Raw genomic sequence first — 11,822 nt, 5'->3', positions numbered from 1 at the left:
TATATCAACCTTATGTATAAGTTTCAAAAAATTTAATATTGGATAAACCCTTAAGGATAATTTAGGTTGTACGCACAAAATAGATTTCGATGTGTCCCAAAAACTAAAGTCTCTTCTCTTTTGACCTTACAAAGTGGTGTGGCCCCTTTAACATTATCTTTCGTTGTGCTCGGGATCAAACACGTCTATTAAAGAAGTTTACACTTTGCACCATCTAACTTTTTTTTTTATCATTATTTAATTCCCTATTAGAACTCGTGTTAATTTTAATTACACTAAATAACTAGTTACACTAAAAATGTTAAATACTTTAACCATCTTGTTGTTGTGCGATGGATAACATCGTATTTTATATCCTTTGGATCATATATCTTAAGTACATGATGTCTCCTTTTGGTATAATACTTACTCCAACATGCGGACTTCTATTCCCTCCTTGTTAGTTTTCTCGCTGAATTGGACTAAAAATATTATATCATTACTATACCAAGATGTAATCATCTTTCTTCCGACTTCTTCCTCCAAATATCCATCTTAGCATTTAATTCCACCATTATCTCTCGCCACCAATACAAAGTCACCCACATTTCCATTTTCAATTGAAATCATGTGGATTTAAGAGTGACCACAAAACACATTATCTACTACTAAGAGTGACCACAAAACTGTAACACCGATAAATTTCAAACAATTTTTCATTTAACTTTTAATAAAAACATTTCGTTTCCAAATCATTCCAAAATCATGTATCCAATATTTTCACAAAAACACAATACATAATGCATATCCCAAGATCTCAAAAACTTATCATCTGCAAGTGTGTACTGATCATGCCGACGCCTTCCCGCGATCATCACTGGTACCTGAAACACATAACACACAAACGGTAAGCATAAATGCTTAGTGAGTTCCCCAAATACCACATACAACACATACGCCTTTCCAGGCCATAACTCTATAGGATCTTCCGATCCAAGTGTCTCAGGGGATTTCCATCCCATAACTCTGTTGACCTTCCGGCCCATACTCTGTTGACCTTCTGGTCCATATCATCATACTCGTATCATAACATGCATCACATATACATCATACAAATAAGACCTTCCGGTCACACATAATTACCCCATCGGGTATGACATAGAGAGAAGACTCACCTTGCTGATGTCAGATAATCACTCGTGCTCGATTCCCCGACGTATCGTCCTCCTATATCATAAGTACATATCTAATTAATACTTTCCCGACTTAGTTTGACTAACACTATTAAGTCAACACTAGTCAACCCTGGTCAACATTGGTCAACGGTCAACCTTTGACCCGACTCGTCGAGTCTTAAATAGACTCGTCGAGTCCATACGTGAACTCGAGTCCTTTGAATCCTTTCTGACTCACCGAGTCACTCACCCAACTCAGCGAGTCATCCACTGATCTGAGTCACGGGACAACCCGCTCCGACTCGTCGAGTCTGGTCATGGACTCAACGAGTTCGTTTCATGCCCAACCTCAAACAACCTTCTGAGGTCAGATCTATTCCTTTAATCCTTAGATCTAACCTTCCCAAGCTCATTAATCATGTAAAGTCTCTATCTTGATGCACATGAAACATCTATATGACCATATATGATGATTTAGCCCCAAATACCATAACCCAAGGTCATAACCTCCATTGTCCTTCATAAAGCTTGATGAGTAAGGCTCTCTGGACCTCTATGGATCCAGATCCAAAGCCTCATCACCAGAAAGGGACTATTTGGACATCAAATCAACCTAACAAAGGGCCCAAGAAACCCTAAATCCATATATTCATCATAAAATAGAAGAAGAGCCGAATTACTACCTCAAATGCGATAGTCTTAGCTTCAAATCCACAGAATAGCAACCTCCTTTGCTTCCTCTTGACTAGGACCTCCTTCTTCTTGCTAAACAATACCACAAAGGTCAAGAATGGCTTCCTTTCTCTCTCAAAACGCTCAAGCACTCTAGAGTTTCTCTCTATGGACTGGTAGCCGCAAATGAAGGCCATAAGGGCCTTTAAATAGGTCCCAAACCCGAGAAATTAGGGTTTCTTTCGTCAGCTCTGACTCGGCGAGTCACTCTCCTGACTCGTCGAGTCCGCTCATTAACCATGTCATTCAGTCGCGACCAGACTCGACGAGTCTAAGCACCAACTCATCGAGTCACCTTACATAACTAAATAAATACACAAATCAATATAACTGGGAAACTGGGTGTTACAACTCTCCCCCACTAGAATCAAACTTCGCCCTCGAAGTCTCGCTCCACAAATAACTTTGGATACTGCCCACGCATCTCTAACTCCGGCTCCCAAGTCAGCTCGGACCCCTTCCGATGTTGCCACTGGACCTAAACCAATGACACCTCCTTGTTTCTCAAAACCTTGATCCTCCTATTCCGAATCGCGATCGGCCTTTTAACATAGTTCAGGCTCGCATCCACCTGAATGTCCACTAATGGAACCACTGCCGACTCATCGGCGATACATGTGACAACCCAAAATTTCCATTCTGTATAACATATCAAGTCAATAGAAGTCAGAACAGTTACTGTTAAATTATAGACTTTTTGGAATAAGTTTGAGTATTCTAGGTTTAACACTTTAGGAGATATCAGGAGAGGGGATGCCCTAGGGTTTATTGTGCAACAATAAAGTCCCGAAACATCAAAAGTTTAGAGTTTACAGCCTAAACTTGGTGTTTACGGCCGTAAACCCTAAACGGGAGGGGTATAAAAGTGGCACTTAGCCAATTTTAGCATTTATCCACCTTTCCAAGAGTAAACTCCCAAACTCTCTCAAGTATCATCCCGGCTTTCTTTGAGATCTTCAATCTAGTGAGTGTTTCTAGCTCTTTCAAGTTAGTATATGACTTAATATAGTGTTTTAACACACATCCATCCGTCTAAATGTTCCAAAAAGGTTGATTCTTCAAGTTCACCAAGAACACCAAGAACACACACTAGTGTTCTTGGACTTTTGGCTCATTTCAAGCTTCTATACTGTAAGAGTTTCTATCCTAGAGTATCATACTTCTTAGTACACATCTTTACAAAAAGAAAATGTCACAAGAACACAAAGAACAAGGTGTTCACGGTTCAAGAAGTCTTTGAACCGTAAACACCAAGTAAAGGTGCCAAAGGGTGCCTTTGGGTGCCTTAGTCCTTCACAATGCCTTAGGGACATGCCTAGATCCTTCCTTGATGTGTTTATCACATAAAAAGGCACAAAAATCTCTCTTTTATATGTGTTTACAGTTTGGGGAGCTCCCAAAACCATAAACACCCCAAAGTATGTATAAATGCCCCATATTCCTTCCTATACCTTAGTAGCTAGCATGGATCCATTCTTTGATGAGCTAAGGTCTTGAAAAACCCCAAAATACCATAAAGCTTATGATTTTATGGTAGTAAAATCAAAGGAAAATGGTTTAGGGACCGTAAACTCCAAATAGGAGTGAAATGGTGCCCTAGTTCCTTCCTTAGTCACATACTTCAAGTAGAAAAGCTTCTAGGGACTCTTAAGGCTTCAAAAAACAAATGGTCAAAAAGGGTGTGAGCTTATGACCGTAAACTCAAGGGTTTACGACGGTAAACTCTTTTGGTTGTGACCACAAAACCGTAAACTCCCTAATGGAGTTTTCCTTGAACCCCAAGCACACTAGCCATTCCCTACAACACTTAGATGCAATCCTTGGGACTTATAACACTTGTATAAGGTGTTTAGCATGTCCTAGGGTGTCTTGAATTTGTTTATTAGTTGTTTAAAGACTAATTGGATACATATATGTGATATTATATGTTAACTAGGATCATAGAGTGTGTTGAAGACTTCACTTGACACCTAGCAATCCTACATCTTCAGTTCATCCGTACCACTCACTACAGGTGAGTTCACACCCCTTAATCAATGATTTAAATGTTTTTAAATGCTTTTATGGGGGGGGGGGGAATAAAAGTTGAATCATGCTAGTTATTATATCAATCACATGTGATTAATAACTAACATGCAATTAGATTTACTATACATTAGTTGTTTTACCGAACAAATTTCTTCAAATGTTTCATTAAACGTTTTATATGTTTAAAACTCTTTATCAAACTGCTTTATACACTGTATGTTTCTTTTCGAACCCTGTTACAATTGTATTTCAAACAAAATGTTTCTTTATACTTAAACTGTTTATTTAAACAAAATACTTTTAAACCGTTTTATACACCGACATCAAGTCGAACTTTTCTTAGATATTAATCTTTTTCAAGGGTTTTATAAAACTCCTTTTATGCTTTTTATATTATCAAATGCATGCCTGTATATGTATAGTTATATAAGTAATGCTTGAAGGACTTAGGAAGGCTAACCCGCTTTATTTCCTTTTCCTCGTTGTGATGTGGTCTGGTAGGGTATCGAGTATCCGTCCGAAGGTCATTCAACTATTAGTTATATATCATGGATACATATATAGACATAAAAGTACCCTTAGTCAGTTCAGTACCTTTGGCTAGCAAAGGTATACCTTCAGTATACTTGTACCTTACTAGTAACTATTATAGGTATAGTTAGGAGATACTACTTACCATTCCAAGTACATGAAATACACTAGAGTCAGTTCATTCATGAGTCTATACTAAATGATATACGAAGGGATACATTTCATTGAATACACTTACATGGATACACTTACTTGAGTACACTTAATTGAGTACACTTACATGGATACACTTACTTGGATACCTTTACATAAATAATTTGTTAAAAGCATGCCTATATATGTATAGTTATATAAGTAATGTTTAAAGGACTTAGGAAGGCTAACCCGCTTTATTTCCTTTTCCTCGTTGGGATGTGGTATGGTAGGGTATCGGGTATCTGTCCGAAGGTCGTCTAAATATTAGTTATATATCATGTGTACATATACGGACATAATAGTTCTAGTCAGTCAGTTCAGTACCTTTGGGTAGCAAAGGTATACGTTCATATATCCCTAGTAAGCTATTATAGGTATAGTTTGGGCTTATATATGATTTGGTAATAAATATGGATTTCTACCTAGCGATTCGTTGCGGAAGTCACCTTTAGTTCCAAATGTAGAATAGGGACTACCAATCATATTATTACTTACTTACAGCGGGTCTCGTGAGAAGACTACTTACTTACTAGACGAGACTAACCATTCTGGAACCCAACTGTTAGCAACAGAGGTAATGAACATCTACGGATGCCTACGGTTAATACTTATATTAGGGTACCTTTACGGGACTAACCATTCCTACACCCTGCTGTTAGATACAGAGGAAAATGAACATCTACGGACATCCAAGGTTATTACTATTTCGGTAGTCGCGATGTCGGGTTGATCCTAATACAAAAGGATGAACACTTACATGGCTATATTTTTCCTTTTACTTTTATTTTGTGATACATTCACATAAACGATGAGGTAGACTATATATATATATATATATATATATATATATATATATATATATATATATTGTTAATAGTAGTCATACAAGGGAAAAACCATCTTTGTTACTTTTAAAACAGTTAGGTCTTGGTAGAAGATTTCATCTATACTAATAGGAATCATAGGGATTTCTAGGGTTTTTCAAACACTTTCCGTTACTTACAAACATTTCCACACTTGTACGAACTTTCTTTCAAAACAATGTCAAGACTTTCATTTCAAGTTTTAAAATCAAAGACACATTAATACTTATGAATTCACCAGCTTTTTGGCTGATACTCGCTTTCAAAATAACTTGTATTCTCAGGTCATAAATAGACAGGTATGACGACCAGGTCTTGTGAAGACGGAGCAGTTCAGACTCATCTTTTATTTTGATTGTGCATGTTGTTGTCTTATACTATGAAAGAACACACTTGTAACTAAAATTATACTATTAATGCAATTGATGATGTTGTTGCTTGTTTATACAGACTATAAATACAATGGGATTAAAATACTCTGACCAAGAGTTTATACTTTAAATAATAAAATATTTAAGTAAGTATACGTGCCTGCATTCATACTAAAATCAGTGTCACTAGGACAGTACAAAAGAATTATGATTGTTGGGCAACACAAGTGGACTTAGAGACATATAGTCAAAACTGGGAAGATATAGCCTGATCAACTATATTATCCGAGGGTTGACTAGCATGTGCCTAAGTGTAGTTGTGAGGTTGCAAGAAGTCTAAAATCTTACCAACAATACCATAATGAGAACAATAGAACATAAACCTAAAATACTATAGGGGTATTTGATGTCACTATAAGTACTTTATACTTGAGAACTAAAAAGAATCTTCATTACTAAGTTGATAGTTGCTAAGTGGATACACTAAGACTATATGTAACTAGGATGTTATAGACTTAGAATCTGCGAAAATTTTGCTTTACCCCTATTCTTTGTGAATTTGGAGTTAAGGTCACTTATTCTAAGGCCTATCCTGTTTTGATTACATATAACTGGTATGCACTTCACAAATAGTGATGTAACTAATGAAGATTTCCTAAATAATTATCTAGATAGTTCTTCTAATAATTATTTTCTTACCCCAATTCTCGTGTAGATAACATGGCTGGACTCCATCCCCACGGCTACCAGTACCTTCCGAACGAAGTCATTGTTGGATGGTTTGGAGAAGAACCAGAGAATGATCATCATATCCCTTTGAATGATCACCATGATGAAGACCTTTCGGATGGTGCTAACTCCGAACCCGAGGTTGAGAACCTACCCCAGGAAGCTCCCTTTCCAAATCCTAACCCTCGTCTGGCTTTTCATGGCCCAACGCCTCCGTGGGTAGAATGCTTGGAAACATGGAGCCAAGGAAAAGATCAGCCCATGCCATTTAATGGTGACCGAAGCTTTTATGACCTGAGCAATGGGGGCTCAGCAGACAGAATCTTGCCAATCCTGGTCCACAGAGTGGCCCGAAATGAGATTCAAGGCAAGACAACCCTACATCAAATCACAGAAGTTGTCACCAATGCGAGAATGCATACCCTTCGCACCATTCGTCAGAAAGATGCTCGGGAGAGATCTGAAAGAGACCATGAAACCCTAATTCAAGCACTTGCTGAATCACGAGCCAAAGTCATAGAACTCCGAGTACGCTAGAGGGTGTACGAAAAACACCTACTTGATATGGAACGTCAACTGGCTGAGCTAAGAGTTCACCAGAGGGATGATCGTCACCAGTAGGAGATACTTTACTTTCTTTCTTGTTTTAAAGAATCGTGTTCCTGTCTATGTCCTATGTGGCATTTTCTATGAAACTGCCTTGTATTGTAGGTACTTTTAGTTAGGCTTTTATGCGGCCAAAACTTTTGCTACTCCGGATATGATGTAAGACCTTCTACAAGGTCAAATTTTCCTGAACTTAGTACATCTTAAACATCGATGATGTTGACAATCGGCTAACTTCCGTGTCACTCTTTGTTCAAATACTCTCATCATACTTTCATTGGAGTCTATCTGAAACATGCTTTAGTCAATTTATTTGACTATAGTGGTTTAACTACAGAGACATTTCCAGGTCTCTTTTAGTGGTTGGATCATGTTATTCACCAACTAACAATACCTCGGCTTGAATGACAAATGTCTTGAGACTAGTCTACGAACTTACTTATACTCCTTACTAGGACTGCATCATAGGGATGTAGGTCAAACCTTTGTGAACATGCTTCCATTCCGTACTAGGACTGCATCATAGGGATGTAGCTCAAACCTTCGAGAACATACTCTTACTCTTTAATTGAACGATCGACGTACATCTAGGGTCAATAGTAGCCTTACTAGGAAATCTTAGTTCCTCGAAAAAGCTTCATAAGAAGATTATTTTCATGACTTTCCTCGCTTATACATTCCCGAGTTATATATAACGAAGACTTGGTAGAAAATAGAATGTGAGATTTCTAACGTAGTTTCTTTTCCTCGTTGGGATGCAGGACTAGAGTAGAATCACACATTTTATTATCCGCCCCGCCTTGATTATATCATAACGTGTATGAGCTAAGTTTTCATGTATAATAACTGTGACAACCTGAAATTTCCATTCTGAACAAACCATATCAAGCCAATAGAAGTTAGAACAGTTACAGTGAAATTCCAGATTTTGGGTATAAGTTTGAGTATTTCAGGATTAACACTTAAGGAGATATCAGGAGAGTGGATGCACTAGGGTTTTGTGCAACACTGTTATTCAATTACTCTATGATATTGGAGTTCATTCCGGGAATAAAATATTTTCTGCCAAAAATCTCAGGACTATATATAGAAATCTGAACCATATTTATTCATTAGTTACATTTCCAACTAGAGAAAAACCGAATTCTCTCTCACGGATCTTCGGGTTTTTATCCCAAATCGTGAGTACTTCTATCTAGTTGTATTATATACCTTAGACTGTGTTTAGAAACATCAAAATCATGTCAAAACACTAAGATATGTGAGTTTACCGCCCAAGAACACCTTGGGGAGTAAACTCCTTTTTAAGGGCCAAAAGAGTGCCCAATGTCCCTCAAAGCCTTGGAACTCAAACTAGAAGCCACCAATACATGTTTAGGCCACAAAATCAATTAGAAACAAAGGGTGAAAGTGAGTTCACGGCCAAGGAAGTTCTTGGGCCGTGAACTCCATGTTTAGGTGCCAAAATGCCTTAAAAACCTTCCTTAAGCCAAGAGACTAATTTAGACATGCAACCTAAAGTATTTATAGCCTGGAAAACATAAGGAATCACAAGGATAAAGGAGTTTATGTCCAAGACAAGTTCTTGGGCCGTAAACCCCTATAAATGGGACAAATGACACCCTAACTCCTTCCTTATGCCTAGAACCCAACTTAGATCATATCTTTGAAGTGTTAGGAACCTCAAAACATCAAATGGTACTCCTTACCATGAGTTTACGGCCGTAAACTCATGGGGGAGTGGTCCCAAGGCTGTGAACTTCTAAATGGAGTTAAAAAGAAGCCCAAACACTTGTTTAAGCCTAGAAGCACTTCACCACTTAAGTTGTAATAATTCTAAGCTTCATTTAGGGACCCTATTAAGAGTTTACGGCCAGGAGTTTACTCCCCTGGGCCGTAAACTCCAACACATATGGTCTTTTGACCATAAACTCCCATACGAGGTCTTGCACTCCTTTGTCGCAACCCGTTAGCCTCCTAGCACTTGACCAAAAATGTTTTCCTCGCATTAGGATGTTTATACATGTTTAATTAGTGTTATAATCACTAATTGTTTATATACATATGTCTTCATATGTAATTAGGACCATTGTGTGTGTCTAAAGTCTTCACTTGACACCTAGTAGTCCTACCTCATCAGTTCTTCCGTGTCACCCACAATAGGTGAGTTCATACCCCTTAATCAACGATTTAACTATTTTTAAATGTTTTATGGGGGGATATAAGTAGAATTATGCTAATTATTATATCAATAGCATGTGATTAATAAGCAGCATTCAAATGATTGGCTACTCATTAGCCGTTTTACCAAACAATTTCCTTCAAATGTTTATCGTCAACACTTATTATTTTTAAAACTCCTTATTAAACTGTACATTTTACTCAGTATGTTTCCATTCAAACTCATTTACAATTGTGTTTCAAACAAATGCATCCTTATATTTAAACTGTTTTATCAGACCCATGCCTTCAAACCATTTTATAGATTGACATCATGTCGATCTTTTCTTAGATAATAATTATGATCGAAGGTTTTACAAAACCTATTTTATGCTTTTATATTATAAATTCCATGCCTCTATATGTATAGTTATATAAGAAATGTTTAAAAGACTTAGGAAGGCTATCCACCCTGTTTCCTTTTCCTCGATTTGGATGTGGTCTGGTGGGATATCGGGTACTCGTCCGAAGGTCGTTTAAATATTAGTTATATATCATGTGTACATATATAGTCATAAAGGCCCTTCCAGTTCATCCCATGCCCTTGGGTAGCAAGGGTATACATCCATGTCCATACGTACCAGTTAGATTACTAGTAAACTACCATATGGGTAGTTTAGGTAGATACTAGAACTATTACTAGAACGCGATATCATACAATGAGTCAGTTCATTCATGAGTCAATACTTTCTAGATCAGTACAGTACATTACTATACTTGCTATACTAGGAGAGAACATATACAACTATACTAGGAGAGAACATATACAACTATACTAGAAAGAGAACATATACAACTATACTAGGAGAGAACATATACAACTATACTAGAAAGAGAGCATATACAACTATACTAGAAAGAGAACATATACAACGATACTAGAACGAGTAACATTACATTACATATACATGAATACGTTAACAATTATGATCCTGTATCGGAGCATGAATTCAATGTCATGGCCCGAGTTGTAGCCAGAGTCTCTTGAAGGGAGAGCGTGAGTTTGCGTATAGATCTATACTGGATTGAGTATCCTACACCTTGCTGCTAGCTACAGTCGGACCTGCAGGTCTGCGGGTGCCAAACGTCATTTCTTTTTACGACCATACCTTTGTCGTTGTTACTAGTCAATAGTATGGTACAATTAATCACATGATGCCTTAATATAAATCCGGTTTAAGGTATTTAGTACAATAGTAGTTCTTATAGTGCTACATTTCAGTACTACATTAATTTTCCCTGTACATATATTTAGTGATCTTTTCACTTAAACTTTAAATATAAAAGCTATATTTTGTTAATGATAGTTACACTTGGGAAAATTACACACTTTTACAAGAAAGGAACATTTAGAACAGTTAAGTCTTGGTAGAAGACTACATTGAGAACAGTTAGGTCTTGGAAGAAGACACCCTTATATAATAGTAGGAATCATAGGTATTTCTAGGGTTTTTCAAACGTTTACAGTTGTTTTACAAACATTTTTATACTTACAATTCATATACATTTTCCATACATACAGTTCATATACATACAAATTCTTACATACAAATTAAGACACTAAAATACTTATGATCTCACCAGCTTTAAAGCTGATACTCGCTTTCAAAATTACTTGTATCCTCAGGTCATCAATAGACAGGTACCGATGCAAAGTTTAGAGAAGATGGAGCTCGTTCAAGACTCATCTTTCATTTTGATTTATGCTTTAGTGTCTATAATAATTTGACAGAACACACTTGTATAATAATTATATTATTAATGTAATGGATGATGTTGTTGCTTGTTTACTACTTTTCATTGTTGTGATACTGTACATGACGTCCTCCGCCCCAGAACGTTTCCGCCGTTCTTGGTTTTGGGGTGTGACAATAACTCCTCTCTTGGCCTGAATGAAAATGATACAAGAAACGTCCGGACAGTTTAACGACTACTCAGAAACATAATGAAAAGACCAAGCTTCTCACCTTTGGGAGATCTGGTCTTATTCTTCAAGAAGACGGAATCTAGAGGGTGCGATCATACCAGCACTAATGCACCGGATCCCATCAGAACTCCGCAGTTAAGTGTGCATGGGCGAGAGTAGTACTATTATGGGTGACATTTGGGAAGTCCTCAACAGGACTTCCACTAGAAATCATCACTCTCTTCCTCACATAGATGAATCAGTTGACCAACCGCAAGGAACGATGTACCTTTCCGAAATGGACCTAAGATCCGAATATCACCAGTTGCGAGTGTTAGTGAAGGATGTTCCGAGGACAATCTTCCAAACTCGATACGGAAACTACGAGCCCATAGTGATACCCCTCTGATAGGACCAATGCGCCCGTAGTATTCATGAACTTCATAAATAGGTAAGAACGAAATCATAAAGAGCATCTACAACGAAC

The 11,822-nt window shown here is 37.4% G+C and overlaps 1 pseudogene; it reads left to right on the top strand.

The window, feature by feature from the left end:
• The first annotated feature begins 11,440 nt into the window (after positions 1 to 11,440).
• LOC145091013 (5S ribosomal RNA) lies at positions 11,441 to 11,559 on the top strand (annotated as a pseudogene).
• Positions 11,560 to 11,822: the final 263 nt, after the last annotated feature.

Source organism: Lactuca serriola, chromosome 2 (genome assembly GCF_051521515.1).
Source record: "Lactuca serriola cultivar US96UC23 chromosome 2, Lser_US96UC23_V15, whole genome shotgun sequence".
Lineage (NCBI taxonomy): Eukaryota > Viridiplantae > Streptophyta > Magnoliopsida > Asterales > Asteraceae > Lactuca > Lactuca serriola.
This window is presented reverse-complemented; position numbering and strand designations above follow the sequence as displayed.